The following is a 6,915-nucleotide window of genomic DNA, read 5'->3' as shown; positions in this document are numbered from 1 at the left end:
GTTTCAAACTGCCAGCTCAGAGGCCGGCAAGTCAGGCGGGGAACGTTGGAGTCTGCAGTCACTGGAGCAAGCAAGCCTCATGTTCGCTTCCAGCTGCCTGGCTGCTGGCCACCATCTTGGCTGACAGTTAATTTGCATAAGGATATGCTGATTAGCCAATGGGAAGGGTAGCGGTCGTACGCTAATTACCATGTTTCTCTTTTATTAGTGTAGATAATATTGATCAGAAGTTCTAGCAGTCCAGGAAATCAGTATTGTCACCCATGCTCAACCAAAAATGATGCTTAATTTTTTTTATAATTAGCTTATATTTTTCGTTTAAGCTAGGCCTGGTGAATACTGGCTTACTCAGCTTCATTCTCATCTTATTATTACAGATAGTTTAGCTATCATATGCCTCCCAAGTCCTTGTAATATTATTAAGTCATCTTATTTATGTACAAGTCAAATGATCTTTTCAAAAACTTTAAGAGATTTTCTGTATAATTTGGTTGGGGCATTTTATTATAGTGGTAGATAAAACTTGGAAGTGTTGCTGTTAAAATGGAATTCTCACATGCAACACTTCTAGACATACAGTTGCTATGAATTTTTTGTTGTAATATTTATGATATATGATAATTTAATACCTATGCCTTTATTATTTTATAATTAGAAGTTATACAAAGTTTAGTAAAATTAAAATAGTATGAAAAATATTTAAACATTTTATGTACCATCATTATTAATTTGCTCTATTTCATTTTAGTCTTTTTTGTTTGAATAAATGTATATAGTTTAAATATACAGATTTGTGATAATATTTATATACAGTTGATACTTGGAAGAAAAATGTGTGGGATAGTAATTAATCCCTGTACTATTTATAGACCCAGGAATGTTCTGTGACTAGCACCCTAGGTGCCAGGGTGTGCCCTAGGTATTTCATTACTCTATAGTCAGCTCTTGACCAAATTCTCATGGGGCGTGTATGTCACATTAAGAACTGGCCCATAGTACTAGACCTCCCACATACTTACTGTTTAGGTCATTTGTCTGAATTTAAAAAAAAAAAGTAAGGCTAACCACTTAATAAAATGTGTATTTTCATCCAAATGGTGTTTTTATGAATAAGACTCTTGAAATAGGCATAAATTGTACATTATTCTCTACATTTTAAATGTGTTGCTACTGTTGGTAATTACTACTGAGTGCATATTTAATGCACTGAGGAAATTTGATGCAATTATTCTGTTTATTTGTGATTCCTCTTTAATCCCAATGTCTGCATTAAACTATTGAAAAAGAAAACTACAGAGAATTTAGGTCACTTAAAAAATACACACATTTTTTTTAAACTCTGCTTGTAAACTTGTATTGCACTAGTGAAAAGAAAATTAGAATGAACCAACATTATAAAGTATAGGGTTCAAAAGTTTAGATAATTTTGAATAAAATTGCCTTTTAAATATAATCTTGAAGAGGCTGGGCCAATTGCCTGGCTACAGTCTTATCGAAGTCAATGAGACGTGTATAACTGGGCTCAGAATTTAGCTAGTTTAACTTCAGACAGATTACTTTTCCTCAAGCCTCTTTTCAGTACTTAAGAGTTGATTACACCTGGAAACGGATTGAATAGACACAAGTTGGTAGCTCTTAAAAAGTCTGTAGAGAATGGTAAAAACCACAAAGGAAAGGTCTGGGTCTGTCTCCTCCATGAGTGCCTCGCACTTTTACAGCTCAGGGCATCTGGGTACTGGGAAAGATCTTGAATGCTGAAAGGGTCAGAAAATAAGAAGAGTGCAAGAGGGTACAGCTTTGTGGCCCATGTTTTATTTTCTCCTTTGATCATAAGCTGGTAAGAAAAGTACACGTTTCACAGAAATGATTCAATATCATTAAAATGGTTTGGTCAGGAAAAAGAATAAGGCAGAAGAAACCGGCATTAAATGGAAGGAGGAACTCCATTCTGTTTTATTTGGTAGACATCATCTGGTGTTCCCTTTCAAGTTAATATGCAGCTATTTGTTATGCATGTTTTAATAATACTCTTAAATACTTCTCTAGGGCCATGGAAGAGATGAGATTTAAAACGAGATCTATTCCATGGCTTTAAAAATATGTTTCTTCGTGTAATAGTAATGAGAGACTTGTGTTCTTATGCTTATCGCAAAGAGTTACATTCCTATTAACATTTGTTTAACTAGGCTTCCATCACAACAGGTGCGCAATTATTTTTATGAGTAAAATATTATCAGTCTTCAAAATTAGCCAGGGCAAAATGCAAGTTGTCTGATTAAATAATCAGAGCTGATACTTAAAATACACTTGATTTCCACAGGAATTTTAAAATGAAAAGTCTCTTATTCTGATGTGTTGAGAGAGTTGCAATTGTTTGCAATATGTAAGATGGTAGCTTGTATTGTAACGAGGTTGATACAGTTCACATACTTCAATTGACATGAGGCAAATTAGTGAAAATATAATAATAGTTTATTACTTCTATTCTAACATTTAATCTACCAATGAAGCAGTAATATGCTTCACATTAAATCAGTAAAATTTCAAGAAGTGACCCTCTTTTTTATGACTATTCTCAATTCAGTTAAAAGGCATATCAGCTTAGAAAGTTAAAAATCCATTACGTTACTATTTAATTTAATTTGTGGAGAGTAAAAAATAAGAATATAAATTTTAGTTTATAAAATGTATAAATCATGAGTAGAACAAAGTTACTGAATATCTTGGTGAACAATAAAGACTTCCAAATGGTAAAAAATCAAACAATCAAAAAACAAAAGCAAAGCAAATCAAACATATACCCACCCACCTCACCCTGGTTACCAACACACACACACACACACACACACACACCTGAGCTGAAAAAGAAGTCTCTCTGGGAGGTACCTTCACCATGGCTTAGAAGTGCTACAACAGTGCAGCTGTTACAAGCAGGTAACTGTTGGCTTTGCTGTCTAAATCTGTTTGTCAATCAGGAGAATGCAATGAATCAGGAAAGGGGATCACGAATATAAACCACAGAATAAGTCAGAGCATCTGGAATGGGTCCAAGCCACAAGAATTAAGGCAGGAGTATAGATGGAATCAAAACCATACATGTGCACAGGCTCCTGTCTTTGACCAACTTTTTAAATAGACTCAGAAATAGAGATTATTGGAGAAAAATGTCAGTGTTCTATTAAGAGCAGTCTGATTTTAAGATTTGTTAGAAACGTGTGGTTATTTATAGAGGAGTGATTGTAGAAGAATCTACAGATCTTTACAAATGTAAGACATTTCTAAAATTGGCTTATAATCATCCCTTTTAAGTGAAGATTTAAACTTATTTTTAAATTTCAAAGTGTGTATATATATATGTATATATGTAATAAACAGATTTTTACTACTTTGAAATTTATGTATGGCAATTTTCAACTTATACAGCTATTTGTGAAGAAACTTTAGTTTTATATGGACTCAAGAATGCATTTTTACTCAAGTTAGTTAACCACCTCCACTGCAGTTGTTCTGCTCGGGTTGCAAGATTTCAAGAGACAGTAAAGTAGACAAAGAGAGCTTTACATAAATATATATGGCTAGAAGTTTTTCCATGCTGAAATGTGGGAAAACCTACCGAGACCCAAAGTTTAAGTTGGTAACATCAAGGAAGCATAAATAGAAGTTTATTAAGAAAGGTAAAGAAAATGAAATGGGCATGGCTATTCTGTGGTTTTGCTTAAACACAGGCCTTCACATCCATAGAGAGTCCTGAATTTCTTGTTAACTGGTTACTGAAAGGAGCTCTTTTATTTTTCTGGCCAATAGGCATTTGTCTCAAAGCATGATGGCTCTTCTCTAACCTTCACAATTGACTGTATTTCTCAGCCATGGCTGTCATGTGTTAGGGTTCATTTTAGGTGGAATCAGAATTAATGATCAAGTAACAGATGAGTAAGAGCTGATGAATGAGATGACTTTAAATATTGGAGGAAATGGAATTTTTTTTCAGTCTAGAAAGAAGAATTTGCTTAAGACTCCAGGAGGGGTTCTGAGAAAATTCTCTATATTGTATTTCATAAAGAAACACTAGAGGTAGGACCGGAAAAACATTTTCTTTATCCCCCTTTATGATGAACTGATTCTTATTGTGGTTGACACTGGAAAAGCTTTCTTACTAGAACATTAATCTCAGAACCAGGAAGGGATCTTTAGAATTCACTTCATCCATCCCTCTGCTTTCAAGAAAGAATGTATTTGTAGAATCTCAATCAATTCACAAATTGTTTTTGAGTGCTTATTATTTGCCCATCATTGTGTTAGGCTATGCAGGTTTTTATCAAATTTCATATTTTTTAACACTCAGACATGAGAAATTCCAGTTTGTAAAGACCTACAGAGAAGCTGGAGAGGAGGGTGCTGACAAAAGCAAGAACTAACATTTATTGGGCAAATACTGTGTGTCACAGTGCTTTTGTATATTTTATCTCACTTAATCCTCAAACCAAATGCCATGAAGTGGACATCATTATTCTCCTTTTGCAAAGGAGGAAACAGAGGCTCAGGAATAAAAATAAGTTCCTTAAGGTACCAAAATAATAATGGCCAATCCAGGATTTGAATTGAGGACTATATGGTGCTGAAGTTCATGCTCTTTCCACCAAGACATGCTAACATCTGTTCTGGTCTTTATTGGGACACATTTCCTCATGTGTTTCCCAAGTCCTACTCTTTGAGCTAAACAAACAGAAAAGCAAACAAAGAACAAAAAGTGATTAACATTCTCTGTATGACAATATGCCATACACTTAACTGTGAAATTTACTTTTATTTGAGATTTGTGTGATCTTTTTTACTTTTTAACCTATAGTTTTTCTTTTCAAATTCCTTTGCTGTAAAATTTTCCTTTTCGCCTGGCTGGCATGGCTCAGTGGTTGAGCATAGACCTATGAACCAGGGTTTGATTCCTGGTCAGGGCACATGCCCAGGTTGTGGGCTTGATCGCCAGTAGGGGGTGTACAGGAGGCAGCCAATCAATGATTCCCTCTCATCATTGATGTTTCTATCTCTTCCTCTCCCTACCGCTCTGACATCAATAAAAATGTACTTAAAATTTTTTTCTATTAATTTAAAATTTTCAGGCTTGAGGATCTTACTTATCCTTTAGTGTACTTTGGATTTTCTAATTCACTATCAATGATTCTTTTATATTATTCTGGCTTTCTAAGATAACCTAATCTGCAATGTAACCCTGAGTCATCTGTGGATATTAGATAGTTAACAGAGTCCTGGAAATGTTGTAAGAGTAATTGTAGAATATAAACTTCAGAAGCACTGAATGCTGGCTACATTATTGGGAGCCTTACATTTCTAGCATAGTGGCATATATTATTTCTGTGTTTCTTGCAAAAACTTATGAGCCATGAATAGAATTTTAATAATAAATTATACTATGGTTAATTATTAACTTAAAGCTATGAGAAATAGTTATGGGAAGATTGTCATCTTTCTCTTACAATGACCCCTTGCTACTAGGGCTATAATCCATATCTCACACTGACATCTATAATTATTTGATTGAAAGTTTGTCATTTTATACTACAATTTTCTGGTATCCCTGAAAATATTTTAGAAATCAGCTTTGTTTTCTTTTGTTCATCAGGCAAATTAAATAGCTGATACTCATGGATTGATGTGTGTTTTGAATTTGGGGGTGAACAGAGGACACTATTATTTTGAGGGTTAAGTCACACAATTATTTTAAACCATTTACAATTTTTAAAGTTTCATTTCTTATGAGGAAAGCTAAGAGAAATGAGACCTAGGAGTGTATTGGAAACCATGGGTTACACAGAACCTTTAGATCTGTCTCACCCATGAATGGGGATGTGAATATTGCATCTCTTTGGGGAAAATAGAGTGTCATCAATCAACAGTGGCAGGACAGGAGCAGGGAGATAATGGTTATTGAAGGAACTAAGTTACCCCAAGTCAGGGCTGAGGAATCTTGTTTCTGCCAAGGGCCATTTGGATATTTATAACATCCTTCACAGGCCATACACAATTACGAACTTAAAAATTAGCCTTCTGTATTTGGTCAAGCATTTATTTATTTCACCTGTAGTGCCTTGGCAGGGCCAGACCAAATGATTTCAAGGGCCTTATAGGGCCCTTGGACCAGATGTTCCCCACCCCTGCCCAAAGTGATCAAGCAGACATGCCCAAGAACACAGTTAGGAGCATGAAGCACATAAAGGCAGGTATCCAAGCATCTATAGGTTAGATAAATAGAGTCAAATATAAGCTCTGCTAAAAATGAGAGTCAGGACACAAGACACAGAAGGTACCCCAGTAATTCAGTAGTGACAGGAGGAGAGAAATAAATCACCACTAATGGTGCTGAGGAGTTTTGTGACCTCTTACCCAAGAGCAGAGACTGTCCAGTACTGATTAGCTGCTTAGTACAGTTAGTGACCAATGTTTTTGGCTAGATAAAAGGGAAGTTTCTCTAGATTACACTAAATCTGTGCTGTTCAATACAGAAATAATCCGCCACATGTGGCTGTTTAATTAATTCAAAACAATTAAAATAACTCAAATTAAAATTCAATTCCTCAGTCATACAAGCCACATTTCAAATAGTTATTATAAGATGTGGCTATTGGCTACCACATTGGACATCAGAGTTATAGAACATTTCCATTCATAGAAAGCTCTACTGGACAGTACTGCTCTATACTGTAATAGTCCTAAAAGACTACGCCTTTTGGAGAGTTCTAATGCTGTTGAAATGTAGAATCTACAACTATCTATAACAAGACATCTGACAGTAGATGTTAAAGAAGCCAAGAAATAATATTATGTCAAATTTAGTGAGATTCCTTAAAACAGGATTTTGTTGGAAAAAATTCTATTATATGAAATTAGTTTTGAAATTGG

The 6,915-nt window shown here is 34.8% G+C and overlaps 1 protein-coding gene and 1 long non-coding RNA gene across 19 annotated transcripts in view; both read left to right on the top strand.

Annotated features, from left to right (window-relative positions):
- Positions 1-6,915, top strand: part of SOX6 (SRY (sex determining region Y)-box 6) — a 384,360-nt gene that overhangs the window by 162,367 nt on the left and 215,078 nt on the right. The window lies entirely within an intron of this gene.
- The window catches only part of LOC106724273, a 27,995-nt gene that overhangs the window by 7,464 nt on the left and 13,616 nt on the right, over positions 1-6,915 (top strand). Inside the window, exon 2 of the long non-coding RNA XR_001360025.1 lies at positions 6,410-6,414. This is a non-coding gene — a long non-coding RNA (uncharacterized LOC106724273). The remainder of the gene's footprint in view (positions 1-6,409; positions 6,415-6,915) is intronic.

This window comes from Myotis brandtii, unplaced genomic scaffold (genome assembly GCF_000412655.1).
Source record: "Myotis brandtii unplaced genomic scaffold, ASM41265v1 scaffold782, whole genome shotgun sequence".
Classification (NCBI taxonomy): Eukaryota; Metazoa; Chordata; class Mammalia; order Chiroptera; family Vespertilionidae; genus Myotis; species Myotis brandtii.
The sequence above is the reverse complement of the archived record's forward strand: the minus strand, read 5'-3'. Positions and strand labels throughout refer to the sequence as shown.